Source organism: Manduca sexta, chromosome 18 (genome assembly GCF_014839805.1).
Source record: "Manduca sexta isolate Smith_Timp_Sample1 chromosome 18, JHU_Msex_v1.0, whole genome shotgun sequence".
NCBI classification, from domain to species: Eukaryota; Metazoa; Arthropoda; class Insecta; order Lepidoptera; family Sphingidae; genus Manduca; species Manduca sexta.
The window spans coordinates 3,376,166-3,402,029 of record NC_051132.1 but is presented as its reverse complement, the minus strand read 5'-3'; the positions used below and the strand labels follow the sequence as shown (position 1 = coordinate 3,402,029).

The 25,864-nt window shown below is 34.7% G+C and overlaps 1 protein-coding gene across 2 annotated transcripts in view; it reads right to left on the bottom strand.

Annotated features, from left to right (window-relative positions):
* The window catches only part of LOC115444259 (ABC transporter G family member 20), a 71,035-nt gene extending 45,837 nt beyond the window's left edge, over positions 1 to 25,198 (bottom strand). The window contains exons 1-2 of one of the 2 annotated variants that reach the window (XM_030169960.2): positions 24,976 to 25,198; positions 11,736 to 11,761 (exon numbers count right to left, since the gene is read on the bottom strand). The gene's annotated coding sequence lies outside the window, so the exon portion shown is untranslated. The remainder of the gene's footprint in view (positions 1 to 11,735; positions 11,762 to 24,975) is intronic. The other variant, XM_030169962.2, reaches the window with a different exon arrangement.
* Positions 25,199 to 25,864: the final 666 nt, after the last annotated feature.

The following is a 25,864-nucleotide window of genomic DNA, read 5'->3' as shown; positions in this document are numbered from 1 at the left end:
TGCGCACCCACAATCTTTGAAACTAGTATATAATGCTATTATTAGAAGTATTTTTGATTATGGTTCATTTGTTTTTGAACCCGGCAATATAAATGCTTTTAAAAAATTAGATCGCCTACAGTCAAAATGCTTACGCATTATATCAGGGGCAATGAGATCAAGTCCAATCAACGCCTTGCAAGTTGAATGCGGTGAATCTCCTCTTTTCTTAGGAGACAATTTCTTTCAGATAAATATTTATTTAAAATTATTCAGTTTTCAAACCATCCTCTCATTCCGATACTAGAATCTCTCCGAAAGCATTACCTAAATAATCCATCTCATAAATCTCTTCCGTGCATAATAATAAGTTTTCATAAATTTCTTGCTTTTTCCGCACCTACTTGCTGTTTTAACCGACTCGCTTTATATAACAATAGCTTTGGTTCATTAATTTTTACTCCTAAAATATTTTATAATTGTATTGATAAAAAAATCTGGTAGTGCTAGGGCTGCATTTAATGAAATCCTTGCTGAACGTTTCGAGGGTTTTCACCACTTATATACAGATGCTTCAAAAATAGGCCCATTGGAATGCGTTGGGATTGGTGTTTTCCACGCACAATTTAATATTGTGCAAAAAATTAAACTTCCTATGGAATCCTCTGTTTTCACAGGAGAATGTTTGGGTATATTAAGGGCCATTGAAAATATTCTTCTATTTAAACTTGATAAAGCAATTATTTTTACTGATTCCTTAAGTGCTCTTCAAGCAATGGCTAAATTCCCTTTTAAAAGTAATAACACTTTACCCCTTATTATACAAATAAGAGAATTGGCGTTCAAGTGTCTTTCTAATGGCATTTTGCTCCATTTTTCTTGGATTCTCAGTCATTCGGGAATCGAAGGAAATGAGAGGGCGGACACTCTTGCTAAAGAGGCAGTGAATTGCGGGGACTTGTCCCCATTTAAAAATTATAGTCAAGACCTTCTATCTTTACCAAAAGCTTATCTTTATAAATCCTGGAGAGAAGTTTGGCTCTCCAGTATCAAATTAAAGGGCCGTTATTATGCCAATATACAACCGGATGTGACATTAAAACCTTGGTTCTTTAAGGCTAGGTTTAGTAAAGTTGAGACATCTATTCTAATTCGTATGAGACTTGGCCACACATGCTCTGAGGCTCATCTAGCTAAAATAAACATTTTAAATAGCCCCACCTGCCCATGTGGTGCAGAGGTGGGTGACCTTAATCACATCCTGTTTTCCTGTCCTCGTTATGACCACTTACCTTTCTTCCAGTCCCTATTGCGTCGCTCAGTTCCTTTACCTTCCTCTATTGTTTGTCTTCTTCACTCTAATGACATGTTAGTTTACCAATGCATTACATCTTTTATTATTAAAAATAATATTAAACTTTAGATATTTTCTTTATATTCTTTCATTCATCATTACAATATAAATTTCATTAATCATTACAATTCATTAACGTAATTTTTATTATGTATGTAAACCAGCCCATCAACTCCTATCTGTTTATGTATGTTCTATTTCTTTATATTTTAATTCTTAACCCACTTGATAGTATTTTATTACCAATATATCTTCCTCCGAATTGATATCGTACAACATTCTTATAGTTTCCCAACCTTTGTATCCTATGTTCCTATCCTATCCAAATAACTTGACATTGGCTAAATGCATCTAAACTGCGAAGCCAAAAAGGAAAAAAAAAAAAAAAAAATATACAGATTGTAACAAAATTCCCATAAATCTCGAAAGAGGGTTATTTCACCCATCAATACGAATAACTCTTACTATGAGTATGGGACCAACTTCCAAATCGTAAAATAAAAAGCCCGCTGCTCCATATATTTTCATTGAGTAGTAATGTACAATTTAGTTGATTATTAAGTTAAGACATTAGTATTTTAAGGTTGAGCATTGCCCCACAATGCTCCCCCCCCCCTAGCTACGGCCCTGGGCAGAGTGTACCTCTTTTCGCGGTGTATTTTGTCCCATAATATGCTAAGGGGTCAGTCATTCGCCATATCTTGCATATATTCCTTCCGGGCTAATTGTACCAAAATCCCCAGAGCTGAAGTCATGTCCAGCAGAATACACTACGTCACCGAGAAGAAAAACAAATATGCTATATATATATTTTTAAAGAACATTAGTATCGTTTTAAATATTTATTGACGATTTTTAAACAAAACATATATATATAAAATGATTACATTTTATCATAATTCGTGCCAAAAAGATCCTTTTAAACAGATTTTATACAAATTATAGTATTATTAGACATTATTTTTTGGTGGGATAATATGAATATTTCTGGATTGTACTTAAAAACACCACTGTTATTATTTATAATTGATCTATTATTTACGCACATAATACATTTAGATTTTATAGTTTATTTTGGACCAATTACTTATTTAAGAATTAAAAATCATATAAAATATACGTATTTTCATAGACAATAAACTATATAATTAGTTACTAAAGACAGGACTTCAGGGCTTAATTTTTGCTCATTATATGGAGGAAATATAAAGAGTTTTACATTCATGTTTTGCTATTTCAGGGTAGATTGAGTAACCGTCACACAAGCGCAAACCTTTTGTATGACAATCTTTCCAATGCCCGCTTGTGATCTTAGGACTCTGTGAGTATTTCATTATCACGTGGGTCTGATTGTAAAAAGTCTCCTCAAATATAAACCAGTTATTTGACGTAAAGAATGCTAATAAATGAAATAAATTTACCAAAAAAACTCTACATTACCATTTTAATCTAAATTTTAACAGGTCTTCAACTAAAACGTGCGACCAAGACCTCGGAATCTTTATCATCACATAACGCTATTAGCATAATTACAAAATATAACCAAATTAACCTCAATATATGGACTGGCCCCTTCGAATGTAGTGGGTGAAGGCCACATGTTACGTGAACTACAGAGTGATATAATTATATTAATCTGAAATGATTTATGCAGTTTGGAAAGAATTTTAGAAAAATACTTTACTTTTTTTATTATTGATTTGAATGATGAGATAACCTTGCCGCTCGCCTGATGGTAAGCGATACGATCGCCCATAAACATTAGAAACACCATCCAACACCTTAGATTGTTCGGTATTCCACTGCGCTCGCCATCCTGAGACATGAGATGTTAAGTCTTATTATGTTCAGTAGTTACTGGCTACAATGTCCTTCAAACCGGAACACAACAGTGACTTCACACTGCTGTTTGGCGGCAGTAATAGACATATCCAGGCGGACTCTCACATATGAGAGACCTACCACCAGTACTGCCTACTACTCTGTAGACTGTTAAAGACAAATATGTATTTGTACTTTTATCAAAAACAAGCTTGTTCCTCTGGTCACTGGCAAAGTTGAGGCCAAACGTCTGAGAAGTCGTGTTCCTTCAGATGGTCAGACCACATCCGCTCTACGCTTAGCACCAATCTTCATGTTGCGCTCCACAAAGCTAAAGATAGGATTAGGTGGCGCAACTTAATCAAAAGAAAGATTACTCCATGTTCAGGGGATAACGACCCTTAGCAATGAGGAAAACGATGCGAGGAGGAGCTTTTTCCTGCGGATCCACGCGCGAAAAATGTTCTGGGATAAATATTTTCTTTTTTTTAGATGGCATATAGCTCAGGACGCTGGATAAGGAGAGCGGAGGACCGGGCAACGTAGCGCGCTCTACGGGAGGCCTATGTTCAACAGTGGTAGTTGTAGGCTGATGAGATAGCTCAGGAGTTATGCTTCGTATTAGTGAAATTTCAAAAGGTTTACTACTTTCTGACATTAGCGCGTTCAAACCAACTCTTCAGCTTTATATATAGATAAAATAGGGGTTGCTCTAGCATACGTATCGTTTTGCGCATCTCGGCTAGGTGTTTAAGCCAGGCAATATCGTGTGTTGTTACGCCGTCAAAGATAGTTTGTCGCCAGACGGCGAGATCCTCAGCTCTTCCTGTTAATATCAAAGGTGATCATGACCCGGGGCGAAGTCTGATAATGTCTGCACGTCGTGTTGTCGGATTTGCTCTTCATGAGTTAGTCTTTACAGCAGTCTTGGATTTGTAAATAGGCCGTATAGGCCGCGGCCTAGGGCGGCAGCCTCTTAGGGGCGGCAGATTTCAGAGGACGCATACTTGATTAAATTAATCATTCGTTTATTTAATTTTGTGTCTTCCATAATACAAACAAATGGAAAATTATTAAGTATTTTAGAAACCTACATACATAAACTTACCTACATGGGGTGGCGGAAATAAAGTGGCCTAAACTCATAAATAATATAAGTCCGGCACTGCTTTACAGCCATTAAAGAAAATGTCTCAAAACAACTACCAATAGTTGACGCTGTTTAAATCTTCTTAAAAGATGTACCAGGCCAATGATGACATAAAATAGACATGTATAAAAACTAGACCAATGGCGAGATATCACGGTTCGCTTAAATTCAAATTCAATTCAAATTCAAATTTTTTATTCATGATATCGGGTAAATAGGTACATTGGTCTTAAGTAATTATGATAGAGTTCGCCGACATCTGCTTTCGTAGCATATAAATGTTTGGAAACAGATGCTTAGATCTAGATTAGAATTTAAGTAATAAGTTTAAATCAAATACGTAACCTTAATTTATAACTATTTCATTATGTTATAGTATACTGATTGCGAGAATAAGTAGTAAGTACAATTGATGAGTTGAAGAATTGAGAACCTCTCCTTTTTAAAGTCGTTTAAATATCGAACATATTTGACCTATCTAGATATCGAACTGCGCACTCCCACAACTATGTATACCACTATACCCAAGACATCTTAAGAACGTCAACTTGTTCGTTAATTGCTTAGCAATGTCAGTCATTAATGATATGTCAATAGGAATGTGAGGTCAGTTTTGATAAGGAAGTGACAGAGGTCTATCACACTCAAAAACTGATTTTTGGCCTTAACACGTTTGACCCCGATGAGAACACACGTGATAAAATACTTTAAACTTTTTCAGGGATATAAATTAATGTGATTATAGCTCAGTAAAAAAAACTGCAACAAAACTCGTAAAACTAGTTATTTTAATATAACGTACATAAGAAATAATTATTAACTACTTAAGTTCTGAAATCTTACTTATTGTATTAATAGACAAAATTTAAAAAAATATATAATTGTATTGCAAAAAATAGAATTACAATAAGCCAAGGAACTAAACAAAATCAGTCATGAGAACATCCTGATATAAAATAAAATATTATAATAAATATCCGTACATATTATAAAAAAATATAGTCCCTACCGCGTCTGTCTGTCTGAATGCGATAAATCAATAAACTACTGAACGAATTTCGATGAAATTTGGTATGGGGATAGTTTGAGACCCCGGGAAGGACATTGGTTATTTTTAAACAGGTAAAATATATAGCGGGACGTTTATACTAACTAACTGGTTCAAACGGACGAAGCTGTGATCCAAAGTTAGTAAAATATAAATTATATGTAGTACTATTGCGCAGATACAATGGAATAAAAAAGACAACTGATATGTGCTAGGAAGATCATTGTACCTAATTATTTTCATTTAATTTTATTTTAAATTTTAAAGTTTTAAAATAATTTTGTGAATTTTGGTTAAATCCTCTGACACAAAAACTGTATTTATTTCAATGCATCAAGATAGAGTTTACTTATCACATGGTAAGTTTTTAATTTTTAATTTGTCGCTGATCTGCAATATAATGATTAAGAGTTTTTATACACACTTACACTGACGCATTTTATCCTCGAAGGTGCATGTAGAGGCGCAACTGGCGCATTCATTTTCAGCCGTATGAATTCTGTTTCATGATGTGATAAGGGAGAGGCTATATGGGGCACAAATTCCAGACTTCGGGCTGATGCTGAGTTTTTATACTGTTGTATGAATCAAAAATATGAAGACTATTACTCTGGAAGTATTTACAGTTAAAATAGTCTATTACTGTGACTTTTAAGAGTTTTTTTTTTTAAGATCTAAAACTAATTTAGTTAATCTTAGCTCATATACCTTTGTTTTGAACGTTATCGCTACCACCACTGGGAGAGTGAGTGGAACGATTATGTTGGTTTCTCCGGTCTCACGGCTCAATACGCCTAAAGGACGCCAATGGCGTCTACGACATGGGGAAGCTGACCACGCACATTGTCGTCCACCTCGAAGTCGCTTAAATAGGTTTAGTCGAACGAGCATCCCTTCTATACTCGCTTTGTGTCTCTCTAAAGCCCAATTAGTCGCCTCTTACAGACAGGGGATGCCATGGCGGAACTCTCTAGATGCTACTGAGCCACAGGGGATATATCTGAGAAAAATACAGAATATATCTTAGTTTATATATTTGTGGTCATAAGTATGAAAAAATATCTGAGCCATGTAAACTAACCTAAATTAACAGTACAATTTCGGTTTTCAACAGCATTATGTGTTTTGCAATGTTTGAACACGGATATGAACGGATGATGTTTTAGTAGTCTCATGTAAACTGATGCCAATTAATTATTTTAAACAACTCTATTGTTTTTATGGTGTAATTAAAACAAGGTTGGTTGAATGTTTAATTTATATTAAGTATATATATATAATTATGTCTATATTCCATAGTATAGAAGAGCCAGTTCTATTTACATTGAACTAAATGATACCGTAATATTATAAATGTTAAAGTTTGTGTGCTTGGACGTTTCCAAGTTTGATGGAAGTTGACGCAGTTGTTTCCGTTTGGATTTAAACAGAATTAGGCTAGTATAAAAACCGGAAATATTATATTTTAAGCAATTTCTTTCATAGTTGTAGGCGCAGTTGTTTTTAAATTTAGACAGAATTTGGCAAGTACTTTTGAATATTTTAAACTATTTTCATAAAACAATCCGTACAATATAATTATATCACTAAACAAAGAGGAAATAAAATGTAGGAAGTGTCGTCTCTAATGCGAGTAAAAAGTTGCGGACGTAGGAAAACTTATCAAGCGTTGGAGAAACTGACAACTTTCTTTGTTCGCCGTCAGATATTGGCGAAACAATCAGCTGCATGTACCAAATTATATAAGTTTTTAAACAATGTTAGTTTTAGTATATTTTAATACGTGTACGTTGATATGCAGAACTGGGCAAAGTACATTGCGTCACTGCAATCCATCCAAATTCTGTCAGTTTGAAAGGATTGCAGTGCAATTCAGTCGAACACAGTGAATGTTCGTAACGCCAAATCTAGTACGTAGTACATATATATAGATGATGTATGTTTTGTTGCTGGTAGAATATATTTTTATCCGCCCGGATAGCGGCCACCGTACACAAGGTGTTAAAACCCGTCATAGTGGCCCACGTAAGTGTCTCGCGTTCCGGGATCAGAATGGTATATCTGGTTCTATCAGGCCGGAATAATTGTGTCGACTGTCGAGGGGTAATCATCTCTCGTCAGACGATATTCTACAGAACCCCAGTACCATAAGATGCAGCGAAGTCACTTTGCAGTGCTCGTATGAAAATAAGAAATACAAAATATTTTTAAGTCGCGTTAGATATAAAAATGCAAAATACAGTATGTATTTTAAATTTTTCATTTAAAATACTAAATATTCACGTGGTAGGTAACGTGATACTAATCCAACCCAGCCTGTTAATCAGTAAAAGAAGAATTTCTGGTTGAGCCGCTTTGTGTCTCCTCAACGTGATCTATGAGTGCGGTTTGCTTAAAATTATTCATCCGACCTTCGTATTTTTTTATTTTATTAAAGCTCGGCAAAGTGCTTTCATCACACCTGATGTTAAGCAAAGTGAAGCCAATAGAAAGTGCTGACCGACCGAAGATACAAGCATCTCTGGACGGTCGGCACAGCCGGCCTGCATAATTGCTTCTTCACGCTCCGTTTGAAGGACCTCAGGTTGTAGGAAGGAGGGAACACGTGTGCTGGATTTTATTTAAATTGGGAGATAACGCTTCATTGGACGTAATACTGATCCTCATGCTCCGTTTGAAACGGACATACGACTGTCATTATAACCTAAAAAATCACGTTTACCTCTCTTGTTTTTCCATGTTCCTAATTCCGTCTTAACGTTTTTACTACCCTTAGCCGATCCTTGCACCTTATCCTGCCGCTTTGCTCGCGGACGGTATCCCTGAACTCCTCTGAGTTCGCCTGTGACTGGCTGCAAGCTCGATGAGGAGTTTTGCGCCGTATCTACCTATGTAGATACTTCTACTATATACTATAGATAGAGGCGGCTCGAGCTTATGTTACGCCTGTGTGCAAAAAATTCCTTGACGCCCCCTAGGAGACAGTGTAATCTTTAATAAATTTGATAATATTAAATTAAAAGTTATTGTGTAAAGTAAAGAAGCCGCTCGCCGGCATTAGCGTGGGCGCAGGTTGTTTGAGAGCGCCAGTGTCGCGAGCGACGCATGTCTCTTTGAAGGTGTCGTGTCTGGCGCCCCCTAACACACTGCGTCCATGTAAAGCACATATCCTGCACAATAGGTACAGGCACATCTGACTATAGCCTTTGCCCTCCTCCCTTGAGGGGACATAATAAGTGCAGTCCATTAATAAAGTACATAATAACGTCACAACCTGCTTTACTCAAGCGAACCTTGGTTTGAACCAGCTGATCGTTGACTCAAACAATTGTTAAGAATAAACAAACTGTGTTAATGTAAATACGTCATCACGTTGCGGTAATCTTGCTAGTAATTTACGTAAACTGAATCATGTTAGAAATGTAAATAATATATTGTTAGCAGTTAGCAGGAAGCGTTCCGATATACCATATCGTATCGAAAATCGTATTGAAACCGTATTTATGCTAGTAGGTAGTAATGTACAGAATATATTATTAGCAGTTAGCAAGGAGCGTTCTGATATGCCATATCGTATTGAATATCGTATTTATGGTAGTAGGTACAATCTAACAAAATATAGACGTGGAATATAGTTGTATTCCAATATAAATACTAGTATTAAAACAGGTCCAAGAATATGAAGAGCACAAGGTTAATGAGGTGACATTACGCCAGTGTAGAGTTATTAAACACATCAAATACTGTCGGACATTATTGGTCATTGACAGAAAACGACTGGCTATAATCGGAATCAATAAAACCATTAGGTTCTTTCTAAATGTCAATATGCTTGATGAGAAAAAACGCTAAAATTATAAAGATAAGTTTTGCACGCGGATTTGTTCACGTAGAAGTTTGCTTTGAAAAAAGTATTTATATTCAAATGAAATGACAGTGTAATTATTGAGGGACAGGATAGCACTTTATTTTTTTTCGATACTATTACATAAAGCTGAAGAGTTTGTTTGTTTGTTCGTATGCGCTTTTCTCAAGAACTAATGGTTAGGATTGACAAATGCTTTTAGTATTGGACAGCCCATTTATCGAGGTACGAGTGGAAATTAATGAGAACTGTCGCAAAAACGGGGAAAATTTATTGTTTTTGAGAGATTTCGTTGCGTGCGATTCGTAAGAGATTTAAGTTAGGCAACAATCATGTATGTATGTATGACTGCCTCGGTGGCGTAGTTGTATTGCATATCCGGTACAATAGCGCTCTGAGATCCTGGGTTCGAATCCCAAAGGGCAAAGTGATATTTGGGTTTTTCTGCCCAGTATCAGCCCGGAGTCTGTAATTTGTGCCCGATATGGCGCTAGGCTCGCCCCCTATCACATCATGGGACGGAACATATTTGGCGAAAAGTGGGTGCCCTAGTCGCGCCTCTGCATACCCCTCCGGGGATAAATGCGTGATGTTATGTAACAATCATGTATGACGGGATTGTTCCTCTTAAAACGTTCTGAAAAATAGATTATTAAGCAAGGTCCCACATAGTATTTGCCTATCCGAACGTGACTGACTCAAATATTATTCAACATATTTTGATGAAATTTTGTATGGAGGTAGTTTGATACTCTGGGAAGGATAGGCTCTTTATATCCCGGGAAATATATAGCGTGACCTTTATCCCGGAAAACCCTTTCACGCAGGTAAAGCAGCGATCAAAAACTAGTTGAAAGGTTATTTTAGATTTGTGTCAGTACTTGCTGAGATTAAACAAAGTCTATGCGAAATTTAACATACAGATTTTATTTCTGCACATTCAATTATTGACATAGATTTTTACACCTCGGTGTTTGAGTGTATAAGATATACTTTTTTTGTATTGCTAAATTATTCATGATGACGTCTTAAATATTATGTTAGTTATTTTAGCATATTTTAGTCTCCATTTGTATCTACAATAATAAAATAAGTAATTAATTAGTGTAAATTTGCACCTGCAGATAGGGTTGCCAATCGTATTATAATATATATTTTACTATATTTTGGGTCTGCGTACTATACACTTTTGAAGAAATATATAGTACGCAAAAATACTGTATTAACGCTCCTTTACATTAACTTTTAAGTGATGGGACAGCGTGTATCCGAACTTTTATAGAAATAAATCAGTAACTAATACATATTTGTCTATTTTTTTGCTTTTCCATAAAATACTATAATTTTTGAAGTATATTTTTTATACCTTGTGAAAAATACTATATTTCACCGAAGAGTTGTTGGCAACCCTACCTACAGATGAAGTAATAAAAAGTTTGTCAGCCGACGTAACATGAAACCACACCTGTATTCTTGTTTTTGTCATAGTTAAGTTTGACGAGGTCCTATCATCATCAGCGGCAGGATGTCCACTGCTGAACCTGAGCCTCCCCCAAAGATTTTCAGATCGACCTATAGAAAGCGGGCCGCATCCAGCCACCTCCTGCGACGAGATACTATAGTTTAGCTAATTTCATGATATCCAAGTTATTGTTGAAAGTCGACTAACTATCGTATTTCATTTATTTATTACTAACAATTTATTTCTCCATAATGAATATAATTCTGGAATTAAGTACATTCCACTTGTTACTAATGTCTCAATACTTACGCATAAAATGGAGGAGATATTGCCAGAATCTAAAATCACCTCCTCTCATATTCTTTAATATCAAAGAGGCATTGATAATTATCCTGGCATTTTTATTGTTTATGGCCGTAATTATAGGTGACCCATTTAAAGGTAATTCCTTCTGATATAAAATATGACAGCATTCGAGAATGTTCGACAATCATTCTCTTACAGACCATCACTAATAGTACACTTACATAATTCATATACCATTCAACCCATTTTCGGAGTACATTGCACCTGACCCAGATCGGTTAATGTGACGCTGGTTTCGATCACAGAGCTATCCGTATGTCGGAGCACGGAGTGTTGGCAAATGATCGCACACGACGCAATGCCCTCTCGTGGACATTGGGAAACCGATTCGGCACGACAAATTTGTAGAGTTCTTATTTTTTTTTAGCAAAGTTTCCGCTTCGTTCCGCGTCATTGGGTTGATAGTTTGATATTGGTTTGGGATCTGAGGTCAGTTTAATTATTTCACAATTTACAAATAAACTTTATTTGACAGTTTTCGTATTAAACAGGAAATGGACTCATTTTAATAAACTCATTTATTTGGGATCATATTTGTTTGGATTCATGGTGGGTTTATGTATTTATTCAGAAGCTGTGAAATTTGCCGCTAGTTTATTCATTTCATAGCTTGGGATTTCCAATTAGCTAAGGAAGGAAGCTTAGGACAATTTTCGTCGGTTAATGAAAGGATTCCTTAAAATGGCTTACCAGCTTAGATAGATCACGATGTCTACCTGAAAACAAAGTGAAAATATTGTTTATTATTTGCCCATTAGTACACATAATCTATAATTATATTAATTATAATTTATTATTACACGTATAATTAGTTATATTACACATAAAGATATAATTATTTTTTTATGTCGCCCCCCTTGTCTCTTTTTTATTAATTGATTATTGACTGCTGTAATCCTTCAGAGGAATTCTAAAATAGACAACAGCGTAACTCATAACCACATGTAATAAACTAACTTGTAAACGATAAAATTCATAAGACCTATATAATTTCACATATCTTACTGAATTTCCTGCGGAGGTATGTTACTTATCAGTTAATCTCAATTCATACCTTCTTGTCGAACACACGTTAAATCCACAACACGCCAGAGATATACTCTCAATCTATTATTGATTTTAACATAATTTTGGATATGTTAGCAAACAGGCTCTTTTTGACATCTAAAATCATAAAAAACGACACGTAAACCGAATAGATTGTCGTCGTGTGTAGTTGACCATTCAAGCAGCCGTCCTCCAAAATATGAATATGTAACGGCCGAAAACAAAAGGGTACTTTGACTTCGCATTCCAATTCCATGGAGTGAAATTAACCTTGGCTCGCATATGCAGCGCACGCGCCGCGTCGCCCTTGGCTCGTAAAGTGCGGATATGTATGTTCTTCGCGAATGTTTGTGTAAATGCTCGTGTGCTTCCTTGCAATACTCTTAGTTGCATGTATTGACAAATTTTGAATAAATAATTTTACGGTGTAATATTAAATGAAATGGGAATTCATCCTTCTATTTATATAGTTTTTTTTTTTATGTCGTATAATATCTTTAATATGTTTGTGACTTGTGCTTTTACTTTTAATTGTAATAGTTTGTTATTGGTAATTTTTTTGGTAAAATAGTATAAATAATATAAATACTTAGTATAATATAAATAATAGTAGGTATGTACGTTATAAATCGTATATAAATTGGTATGCTTGAAATTAAATTTAAATTAAATCTCCTTTGGTTTTTTGCCTTTGTCGGTTGAAATTTACGTGTATCCATGTGAATTTTTATGTCATATTAGCCAGTATGTATACGTATTATTTAAATATGTAACTTTTAATTTATGCAGATGTCAGCATTATAATTTCTAATTAATATTTTTTGCATTTTAATATAAATCACGTCAAGTATGTGGTTATTATATACCTAATTTTTTGTTGTAGAAAATCTTAGTTCTAATATAATTTAAAAATAAAAAATATAAATGTCAAGCTAAGTCGTAAAACAAAAGTGCTCAATGATAAAAAACATGACAAGGTTTTGCTCGCGGGTCTGCCTGCATGACAGAATTTTACCGGGTTAAAATTCACACTAGGTATGTACGTTTTCAAGATAATTCAGCCTAATATCCTTTCGTATGTGTCAAGGTTACTTGGCACTAAATTTTAATCAAAATCAGTTAAGTGTAACAGACAGACAGATAGACGGGAGATACTTACGCTTTTGTAAAAAGTAGCCTATAGCCGTCAGGCGTAAGAGAAAGAATTTACAAAATCAGGTACGTAGTTTGTCCATTACAATCACACAATAAATTAAATATAAATATTTGAATAAATTCACTTTTATTCCCGTAATACATTAAATATAAAAATCGACTTTACGCCCATTAAATAAGTATATGTGTACATTTTTAAACCAAGTTCAAAAAAGGAGGAAGTTATGAATTCACCGAGTATTTGTTTATTTGAAAGATTATACTTCCAAATTGGTCCTATAGAAATAGTTTCAAAATCGCTCCAGTAGTTTGGTTTTTAAACTAAAATAATAGAAGTATGTCGTGCAAGTAAAGAAAATGGCGAATTTTACTTTCCTGTAACATCTTCAAGTGTGTTCATGTGTTGGGTTTTATTGTGTATCAGACTTATTGGCTAAGAGACCGAAGCAATCGCTCTGTGTTTGTACATCGCAAGTTACGGGCGACGCGACACGTAGCTTTATGCCTTATTTAAGCTATAGGCGGATAATTTGCCGAATAACTTAGCAAATAATTCGTGAACGAATATATAATGAATTATGAGAACTAATACACTCGAATAAGCTGTTGCGAGCTCCTGAAGCGCACACCTAAAAGTCCGGTGTAATTGTATAAGCCAACCCTTATCCAGGCCAAACGTAAGAAAAAAAAAACCGTGCGAATACAAATAACTAACCACCAGCGTTATTGGTCTGATCTGAACAATGATTTTATAGAAAAGTATGCTGTTAAGCGGCGATAGCTTAGTTGGGTGTGGAACGGACTGCCAAGACGAATGTCCGCAGGTTCAATTTCCAAGAGCACACACCTCTGACTTTTCTAAAATCATGTGTGTATGCAATCTTGTGAATTTATCGTTCGCTTTAACGGTGAAGGAAAACATCGTGAGGAAACCTGCACATCTGAGAAGTTCTCTATAGGAATTTCGATGGTGTATGAAGTCTACCGATCTGCACTAGGCCAGCGTGGTGGACTAAGGCCTAATCCTCTCAGTAGTAGAGGAGGCCCGTGCTCAGCAGTGGGCAAGTATATAATACAGGGCTGATATTATGCTGTTAAGAGGCGGATATAGGTAATTTGATTTCAGAATAAAATTATGCATGTAACCTGTTATATGGATGTCACGTAATAAGTAGTTCTGATGAAAAACTCAATAAAGTATGTTCTTGCAATGCAAGACGTGAGAGAATTTAAATAATTTAAATTCTTCGTCATATTTTCTACCTTGATAAGAACATTTTTATGATAATTAATTACATATTTGTTTAAGCGTAATAAATAAATAAATTTATTTTGGAAATATACATGTATATTTAAAAAAAATATATAATTGGGAATTTTTGTGACACCATATGGTGAGAGCCCACCTGGGTAGGCACCACCGCAATATTTATTTATGCCAAGCGGCAGTGTGTAGTCACTGTTGTGTTCCGGCTTGAAGGACATTGTATGACGAGACGAGATTTACCGTTCGCCTGATAGTAAGCGATACGACCGCCCATTACAGCAGCAACAATAGAAACAGCATCCAACACCTTTAATTACAAAGTACTTATTGTTTTGGTATTACATTGCGCTCGCCATCTTGAGACATGAGATGTTAAGTCTTATTATGTACAGTAGTTACACTGGCTACAATGTTGGTTGGTAAAAGTGTTTTTGAAGTCAGAAATTGTTCTTTTTATTATAAATCAAAATTGCTCCAAGTTCCTAATAAAATATATTTTATACGACTTAGCATAAATCAGTGCTTATTTCCAGTAAAGATTTATCTGTCAACACATTTGTCTGAAACACGTGAGATGTTTAAACACAAATATTTATTTGTTAAATATTAACTCCGCTAAGTAGGTACGTAATTATAAATAATATTTGCTATTACAATAAGGAACGATGAATATTTAATAAACAAATAAACAATGACAGATGTTACGTACAGTAAGCTCTTAAATAATATAATCCGTTTTCGCGTTTCAAAACTAGTCAAATTAAGTTATAAAAACGTCTTTCATAATACACGAGTGCATATATCTAATATTTATTTATTTAAAAATCGAATTGAAGTTTACAGTGAAGGTACCCCAAAACTAATGATAATTTTTATTTGAAAAAAGAACAATGCAGAACATTAAATTATTGTAGGTTCAGAAGACTCGTTCGTATTACTAAGAAACAAAAATTTTTACTAACCACAGAAGTTAGCTATTGCAAATTCTTCTTTAAACCCATCCAAAATAAAAAATGTTGTGGTTTCATTTCAAAATATAGGCATGTTTATGGTGACGTAGCTATAATGTGTCATAAACGATGAGCTTACGTTGTACCCATGTTATTGAAATAAGATCAAAAAAGGTTATCAATAAAGAAGCGTTTTATTATTCGGATCTGTTTAGAATAACCTCCACAACGCCCTAACATTATTGATCAGAATTTTGGCCGGGTAGATAAGTATTTTCTGAGTTTGTTTTTTTATATTGCCTTGAATGACGAGACGAGCTTGCCGGTCGCCTGATGGTAAGCGATACGACCGCCCATAAACAGTAGAAACACCACCCAAACAATACCTTAAATAATAAAGTATTGTTTGGTATTACACTGCGCTCGCCATTCTAAGACATGAGATTTTATATCACCTCTTCTTATGTCCATATTTCTGCCACTAAATAGTTTCTGTAAGTATCCGCTTTTATTATCGCCTGCAATGGCTGGGCGGAACCAGCAAAATATTGAAATTGGGACCAGTGCTGGATTTATATTTTTTATGAGTGTAGGTTACTGTATGTATGTATGTATGTAGGTTGATAGTTGTAGATGTATGTATGTAGGTTTCTGAAATACCTAATAATTTTCCATTTCATTGTATTATGGAAGGCACTAAAGTTAAATAAACGAATGATTAATTAAATCGAGTGAGCGTCCTATGAAATCTGGCGCCCCTAGGAGGCTGTCGCCTATAGGCCGCGGCTTATACGGCCTATTTACAAATCCAGGACTGAATGGGTCTATGATAAAAAAGAGTTTGGGAACCTCTGCACTCTAACTGTACCTTACTCCACATACCATCTGGTGTTCTAGAGTCAGTTTGTCTTACCTCTTTAAGTAACAGATTGAATTATGATTCGAAGTAAATTCAATGTTAAAGGGAAAAGGAGGTGAAGGTGTGTAATTGTGACGGTGAAGCGAGCGTTGGCTTTTCACTTGAGTCAGCGGGTCTAACCGGTCCGAATTACTTTTCAAGTCCTAGACGGTTTTATGTAATAAGTATTTCGTTCTTAATGTCATTAATTACAGGTCTGCTCAGTTTGTAGAGGAAGATTGTGGATTTAATTCCCAGAAGGAAATATTTGTGTGAGCTGATCTAAATAGATTCGACATGCGGACGGAGTAGATATAATTTTAGATTGTAAAAGGTACAATAAAGACAAGTTGACATTCCAATACCTTTTTTACAACGGATAGACGAGCGCATTATTCATGCAACGAATTAGCTTCCAGACCTGTTGACATAAAATCAATGTATGTGCCAAATCGATTGTTTAAACTTTAGAACATTTATAGATTATGCATACACATGACGCCTTTATTTTTTTTTTCAAATAATTTTATTTCTGATTTGATTGCTATCGACATTTTGTTATATCTGTGTTTTGCATTTGGGGGGGGGGGGGGGGGGGTCCGCTATTTGATACGTAATTCGCCTTCCCATTACGACTTTATATCAGAAGGGGTAAGCAGAGGTGTAACCAAGACAACTACTTTTGCGCTTGTTTGTTTCGTCCCTAGACGTAATGATGACGGAGGCGAACTTATTGCCATGTCGGATACAAATCCCAGACAGACAGCATCAGCCTGGATGCTGATCAGAAAAATCCAGTAGGAATTTTAATCTGTTGTTTTAATTAGAAGTTAAAAGAAACTTTTGTAACGGGAAAAGTTATTACGCGGGTAATGCTGGGAGCGAAACTTAGTAAAGAAATAAAAAGATTCCCAGATTTTATCGTGGATTTTAATTTATAATTTTCTCCCGACGTTTCGAAGACTTTACAGCTTTCGTGGTCACGGGGCAGACTGAGGTGTTGGTCGCCCGAAAGCCAATATCTACCTACATTTTACAATTATATTTATAATTGTGAATGTCGGGAGAAAATTATAAAAAAAAATCAGAAATGGGCGGGCCACGTAGCGAGACTTACTGATCAGAGATGGACCGTAAAGACAACGCTTTGGAAAGGTCCACTAGGCAAAAGAGGCAGAGGGAGACCTTTGACACGATGCGAAGACGAAATCAAAAAGGTTGCCGGCCCAAATTGGGTGCAAATAGCACAAGACCGAGAAAGATGGGCATCTTTGAACGAGGCCTTTATCCAATAAGGGAGTCCTTGCATAAAAGAAACCTAACAAAACTAACCATCAATTTAAGTTTAACTAACAAAATAACACACGTATTAGTAATAAGAGAATCCTGTAATAATGCAAGTAATAATAACGCTTTTTTATTTTATTTATTTATTTTATTTTAATGTCTAACATTCGTACACATAAGACATCATAAGATTCCCACATACTCACATGCTGAATCGATGCCATTTCTACGATATAAAAATACTTTAAAATTCCCCATACATTACTCCACAATTACTTCACAGAATGAGTCGACTCAAGTTTATAGTCAGTTAAGTGTGAACGCGTGACAGACATACTAACACGTGGTTTCCTTTACGAAATTGTAAAATAGATGCCACTGAGATTAGTCGGGTGGGGAATATTAATCAGCTGTTACTATTGTATGGACTCTGGAATTTTGTTCTGATTGTTGATTTGTCAGGAAAGTGTGGAAATGTGAAGATTTTTTTTTAAATGTTTTAGGGTCGAAATGGAGCTGAATTAAATTAAAGTTGTAGGTAATAAGATATTTGTCTTTTTTTAGGTTTTTTTTTATAGCCTTTCTGATAAATATAAAAACTAATGATTACTAAAACATAAGGTACTTTATGTTCTCCTAAAAATAATATATTGAACCTGTATGTACAGTCAGCCACATAAGTAGCTACACAAACTCAAAACTTCAAATCGCCCATACAAATTAAGTTTAATTTAAATACTCTTTTGGGTGTAGTAAATCCTTTTTATTTATTTTATGAAGAGAAAAGATATGTTCGTAGGAACACGAAAGTGAAGAGACACTTAGAAGTAAATGCTTGAATGCTTTGTCCAACCTGATTGATATATTCTCATGCTCTTTGACGGAATTCACAAGGCTGCTGCTGTAATATTAAGTAATAATAAAATATTATAGTCACAAACGAACTACACTAACTTATCGGGTTTGAACTGTTAAATACTTGTATGTGGAATTAATAAATAATTGGTTTAACTACTTATGCGGCTGAGTGTTCAATAATACGACTTGCACGGCATTGCGACTATGATGGGTTGTTGGTACTAATATTCCATCATACAGTTTTACTACGTAAAACATGTCGAAAGATGTCATTAAAGTAATATATATATATTTTCTGTTCGGACTATAATGATTTTTTATGTTTATGCGAATGCTAGACATTAAATAATACAATATTTCGGATTTTATACCGGTTCTTATATTTCAATTTTCTCCCGACGTTTCGAAGACTTTGCAGCCTTCGTGGTCACGTGGTCAGTTTAAAAGTCTCCCGTCCATTATGTAAAATTGTTTGATGGTTTTTGGTCAGTTTTTGTTGAATGTAACAAAGGAATTTTTTTTTACATCTAATTTAATCTTGTTTTACTGTATTTTACACAATTCTGCAGTTTAGTTATTTTATTATATACTAAAGTATATTATTAACACGTCTTGTTGTTTAATAATTAAGCATTTATTTTTGTCATAGATTATTAAGGTTAAATATTTATATTTTGTTTATAACATTTAGTAGAATAAAGAAAAAATAATAAGTATCTAGTTATGTCAAAAATAACCTCAAACATAACAGAAGTTCAAATCAATAACAATTTAGTGATTTTTTAATCCGTCTTTTTGCAATTAAGGACATTGCAATGGTAGGACAGCTTTGATACCTATATAGCTAAATGTGTAAGAAATCTAACATTTACCTATAAGGCTCTTAAAGCTCTTCTTCTATTACCACGTAATTGCAAAAAGAATTAGCCTCCGTAGACGGTATCAAACCTCCGACTATAGCACGAAAAATATCATTGCAAAATTACTGTTCTATCAACAAAATTTACACAACTGCCAAATATTACTAAATATGCACGGAAGGAATCATTGTAACCCAAGAATTCGTGTATCACGATAATTCCTTTACAAACATAATAAATATCAACTTAACGCCAATTTCTCAGAGGTCACGCAAACAAAACCGAGGACGATCCATAGTGTGCGAAGGTCAGATTATGTGACATCCAAATTGCTGGCCAACAATGCACAATGCAGCAGGAAGAACGGCGCGCGGGGACGTGACGTAGCCCTTCCTGAATATGAAAAGCAGTTCAACGTGGGTATCACGTTCTTAAGTTTCGTTTTAATAGTAATAGTAGAAGATTTGATGATATGTGGTTTGGAATGATAGGTCGTGGTGCCAAACATTTGAGTGGAAGCTATCGGGATAAAACTGCTTACAAAGGCCAAAAATGCGCTGGAAAGAGTACGTGAAGAATATTGCTGGATTGAACTGGACGAACAGAGCTAATTGCCGTAACTAATGAAAGATGTTATGAGACCTACACTAAAGAGGTGGAATAAGAGTAGAAAAGAGAAGTAGACGGTGTTGTTAAATTTAAAAACAGAATAGGCTTAGATCGTCTCGTATTCATAATAGAACACGCATTTTTTTTAAGTAACATAGGTATCACTTGACATTTTTTTTATCGCTTTGAATGCCGAGACGAGCTTGCCGCTTGCCTGATGGTAAGCGAAACGACCGCCCATAAACAGAAGAAACACCATCCAACACCTTGAATTACAAAGTATTGTTTAGTATTCTACTGCGCGCGCCATCCTGAGACATGAGATGTTTTACTATGTCCAGTAGTTACATTGGCTACAATGCCCTAAATAACTAGAATATTATAACAAGAAATGACAATAAACCTAGTTTTCTTTAGCTCAAACGTTGACATTAGCTGAATTTACATTTTTTTTTAATTATTGCATCTTTCAATGGTCACCTGAATTATCATGCCTAATAAGTGATAACTGCTTCATATTCGTCATATTTCTATCATAAATGACCTGTGTTAAAAGCTGGTCCATTTCAACTCTTTTTTAAAAAAGTGGGTAAGTACATATATGAACAATTCTAAAGAATATAAGTTTCCTTTATTTTTAAGTGGGCTAAAAAAGTAGAAAGCGGAACACGAATTCTACATTTTAACAATAAACATTTGAACATTTTCTTATTTTGAATTTTCACTAATTACGAGTCATGAAGTAAAGGGCACTACGATAGAAGAAGTTTATTACACGTTTTCAAGAAAAAGACATTTAATACTTTACGATACAACCTCTCCAAGTATTATTGCGTTGAGCAGACGAGAGCTGGTGGCAAGGGGAAGACTCCGCTCCGAGAATATTCCAACTGATATGGCAAGCGTGTTCCATTGTAGACCACATTATCACCATCAGGCGAGATAGTGGTCAAACGCAAGCCTATATGCTATAAAAAAATATATGCATTATGGGCAAGCCACTCATGAAGGTAGTCACGAGCAAACGCTAGCAAGTACGAATTTACTCTGCGTTGTCGCCTGTTTCAAAAAACAAAGTGTCGTATTACCATGACGTCAAAATTCGTCAACAATGCATTGCGATAGCGCGTTTGACGTTTTATTATTGTTTTTAAGCATTGCTTTTTATGTTTCGCTGATAGGATTATCGATCACAAAAGTATGCCTGTAAGTGGCATGCATATCAGTCAATTGTTAGTTACAACATTTTCTAGACTTAAGGATATGTATGCGGTACATTATTAAATAAATAAGAGTAAAATATATTCAATAAATTGTTACAAAGATTTGATTTTTTTTGATTAATTGGATTTTCAAGAGATCCTTTCAATATTTTTGGAACTAACATGGAACCCAACTTAATGTAGTCCACCCCAAGTAATAAATTACAAGATCAGAATCGATTCTAGAGATCTGGAACTCGAACGATCTTACTTACTTTCATATATGTCATTGAAGAGAGTTGCTCTTCGGTCATTGGTCATTACTGGAGTCAGTGGAGGACATAATTATATCGGAAAGGTAAATTGCTTCTTCACGCTTCGTTCGCCAATCTAGTATTTAATTAGAAAGGAAACGCGCGACTTGTCGATATGTTCCGAAGATAACATACTTCTTGAATATGGAAGTCAGAACACACTGGTGGTAGGTCTCTCATATGTGAGAGTCCACCTGGGTAGGTATCACCGCAATGTCCATTTCTACCGCCAAGTAGCAGTGTTTAGTCACTGTTGTGTTCCAGTTTGAAGGGCATTGTAGCCAGCGTTACTACTGGACATAATAAGACTTGTTATGTCTCAGGATGACGAGCGCAGTGGAATACCATACAATACTTTGTAATTCAAGGTATGGTGTTTCTTATATTTATGGGTCGTATCACTTACCATCAGGCAAACGGTAAGCTCGTCTGGTAATTCGAAGCAATACAAAAAAAAGACATAACACCATAACGTGCCCAAAGCACAATGTGCAAGAGGTCAGAATTGCAAAATGATTTATCAAATTGATTGAAGAACTGCCAGTCATTGTATCCATGGAAGTCGTGGATGGTCGCTGCAAGTAATATTTAAAAAGGTTAATTACTGCCATCAATATACTTTGAAGATATATTTTATAAATGAATAAGATTTTATTTTTAACGACCGAATTAGCATAGAATCCAAATTTATTAAATGTTGTTGACGTTCGAGTTACTTTTATTGTTAAAACAATCTAATTTTAGCAAGAAAAGTTCTTTATTTTGCAAATTTTATTAGCTAATGTTGAATGTTTTTACGTGTTATTTTCAAAATATTTTGTTTAGTAGTCGAAATAGAATACTATTTCGAGCACATATTTTTGTCGACCTTACTGTTTTATCTAAAATTAAATACTTTATCCACTTATTGTTTTTTTGTGCTGCGAAGCACGAGTGTAATAAACACGGATACTATTTTACGAGTACCGCAAAGTGACCCCACTGATCCTGATGGTAAGTGGAGTGGGGTCCAATAGAATGTCGACTGACGAGAGATGATTATCCCTCAGCAGTCGACACAATTATGCAGGTCTGTTGGAACCGGATATACGCAGGCTGATGCGGGAACGCAACACACGGGCCATTATAGCGGGTTTTAACACCTTGTATACGGTGGTCGCTATCCGGGCGGATCATCAATATATCCTACCACCATCAAAAGGAATTGCACCAGACATTATTGATCAAATACTGTCTCAAGGTATCAAGAGCAGTGACAGGCAGTACTATTAAAAATGATGCAATTGCTGACCACCCGAGAAATGTTCGTTGTGTGCATATGCATTCATATAATTATGACAAGTTTTACTTCGACTTTCTACCATGCAAGTTGTATATTTTAATCCTTACGATCTGACGAGCGACTTGTTTGACTCGTCATTCAGTGCATACATATTATTTTATGATGAGTCTATGATGACTTTCTACCATGCACATTATGTTGTACGGCTAAATTATTTTGATAAACGAGTACCAATCAAAGCGGATACGGAGCGACATTGTGTAAAAACGACGAACCTCCTTAAATAAAGATAAAAAAATCATCAGACATTTTTCGACATTTAACATACGTATGCATATAATTTTATAACGAGTTAAACTCTGATTACTTTCTACCATGCACATTATGCCGTGTGACTAGATTTAATCTTGCGTATAATACTTGTTTTTTTAACAATCATCGCGGTAAAAGTAACATTATATTGTGATGGTGTAACAACACGCAACATTTCCATTGTTAAATAACGTTTTCTTAAATTTCACAAGTACAAGAGTTTGCTTTTACGCATTACATTATTATTTTAATATTTCGAAGGGTTTCGATCTTAACTGGTAACCTCTGAAACTATTTTTTTTTATAAATTGCTGCGAGGACTTGCTAGTCTAAACACGGCTTAATATTTACTTATTTGTTTTATTTCGACACCATTAATACACAGTACAAATATCTTTAATGAAGTATTAGGGTATAGAGTTTGTTTACCTCTTAAATATATTTACAGCTTATTCCAAGAAAATTGTTAGGTACTTAATTGGTTATGTATTAAAACGTTATTTTAATATACTTTTTTCACTATTCTGTGTGACCATTAGTATTCCAGATAACGCAATGATAGAACGAGATTTATTTCACGCTCTATGCTTGCGATCTATTGTATGTATGTATTTTTTTTATTTTATTTTTTTCTGTATCTTTTTTTATTTTCCGTCTGTTGGCTTTATATCACTGGTCGTTGGCATAGTCATCCTTCTAAATAGTTTTATTAATTTTAATAGTCATTGCAAAAATTACTGAATTAATTTTCTCTTAAACTATTTATTTTACTTACTGATTTGAAGTAGTCAATATTTCGTTACGAAGTTTGGTTTTAAATTTTTGGTGGAATATTCTTTAGTGTTGAGGCCATGTAGCGCTTCCTGTACTGTCTAGCCCTTTCTGATTTTATTCAAGTAAGATTGTCTTAAAAAAGAGTATTTTATATACAAATCATGAGCATAACCATAGATGCATTATTCCTCCATAATCGTTGGTGTTTCATACTCTCCCAGTGACGGTCCTGAGCCGAGGTTCGTAACCCGTTAGTGGGTTGCCCTCAGCATGGTCGCTTCATTATCAAGGGTTGCGTGCGCCTAAAGCACTCACCCAAAATTCCGGTGTGTTTGTATAAGTTCAGCCCTTGACAGGCTAACAAACGTAATGTCAGTTAAAAAAAGCGATATTCTCTGCATTACTTGCTATTAGCAATAAAATACATTTCTGTACTTACAAAAATCATTTATCCATGTTTTCCTATTATATCTTACACTTAATATTTTAATAAGTTTTATAGTTAAAAGAATGACGAAAGGTAGACTCGCTTGTATTCAACACCCAGCAGTACGAGTTTTAAAATTAATTAAATTTAGATTGTATTTAATAACATATATTTTAATTGTCATAAATTTTATTTTTAATAAGCTAAGGAATTCGTTCTTAGAGCTTTACAATTGTGTGATAAAGTAGCAAATTAATTCATTATTTTTGCCAGAAAAATTCAAACGAATGTGTATAAAATTTATGATGCGTTTAGTTTATTAATGCCAGAATTAAAAATAATATATATTATGTTGAGGTTGACTGAAAAACTTTATTTACACTTATAGAAGTTACAAACAATAGTAACTTAAGTTACCATAATTAATAGAGGAAAGTCTGTGAAAATAGAATCAAAATTTTGTTTTCATTGGCTAAATGAATTTACATTTTTTTCTATTTAATAACCGTATAATTGCATTATACCAATTTTCGTTTCGTTTCGTTCGTTCATTTCTTTTCCACATTAAAATGCAATTAACATCTTATCGAAAAAAACTTATTACATAAAATTACCTTATAAATTACAGAACACAAAAACCCGATTAACCAAACACATTTTGCCAAAAAGAACGTTATGACAAACTCACCGAAAACGTTTCACCTCCTTTTACTTTTGTAATAATTGCACACTCACTAAAACACGGTCAGTGTCAAGACACCAAAAAAAAAAAATAATATTCAAAAGATGGCGCGTGAAAAATATTCTCCCGCTAATTTATCGCGCGCCTTTTCACGTTTTGAAAATGGAACTTGGGGATTCTAGAACGTTGTGTTAGGTCCGAAGGCGGGTTCGCACTGCGGGACGTTGGCGGTTTAACGCTCTCTCTTGGCTGCTTTGCAATGCTAAGAACCTTGAGAGCGGGCAACCTATACTATTACGTGTGACTTTGCTTACATTCAGAAATTACATAAACGGAATTGATAATTCCAAGAGTATGTGTTGATTGTTTTTGGGCATCCAACACGATAAAGGAAACTTATAATTAAATCTGATGCGTGCGTTTTGGTTTGTCTGTCTGTGTGTTTGACAATTGATATCTATATTTAAAAAAAAATATGTGTGCGTGTGTTATATGTTATTATAGAAGATATTAATATAAAATAATAAAGAGAAAAGGCTTAAGTGCACCAAACTCTATGCTTTAGTTCGACTTTCGTAGTGACTAGTCTTTAAAAATATAACTGAATTCAAGAGCATAATAATATTGAGTATACGCCATGGCTCAGACTGTAAACCCGTGATTTTATGAATTTGTACACACACACATTAGTATGTGTGTGTACAAATTCAGTCGGGCGTCAGTACGCCCTGTATCTCCGAAGGCGGAGAGGCGGAAGTTCATCCATTTTAGCTGTATGTTTGCCGTCCCATGATGTTAATGAGGACGAGCGTCTCGTCATATCGGGCACAGATTCAAGACTCTGACCTGATACATAATATAAAAATCCAATATACACACATATAATACTGGATAC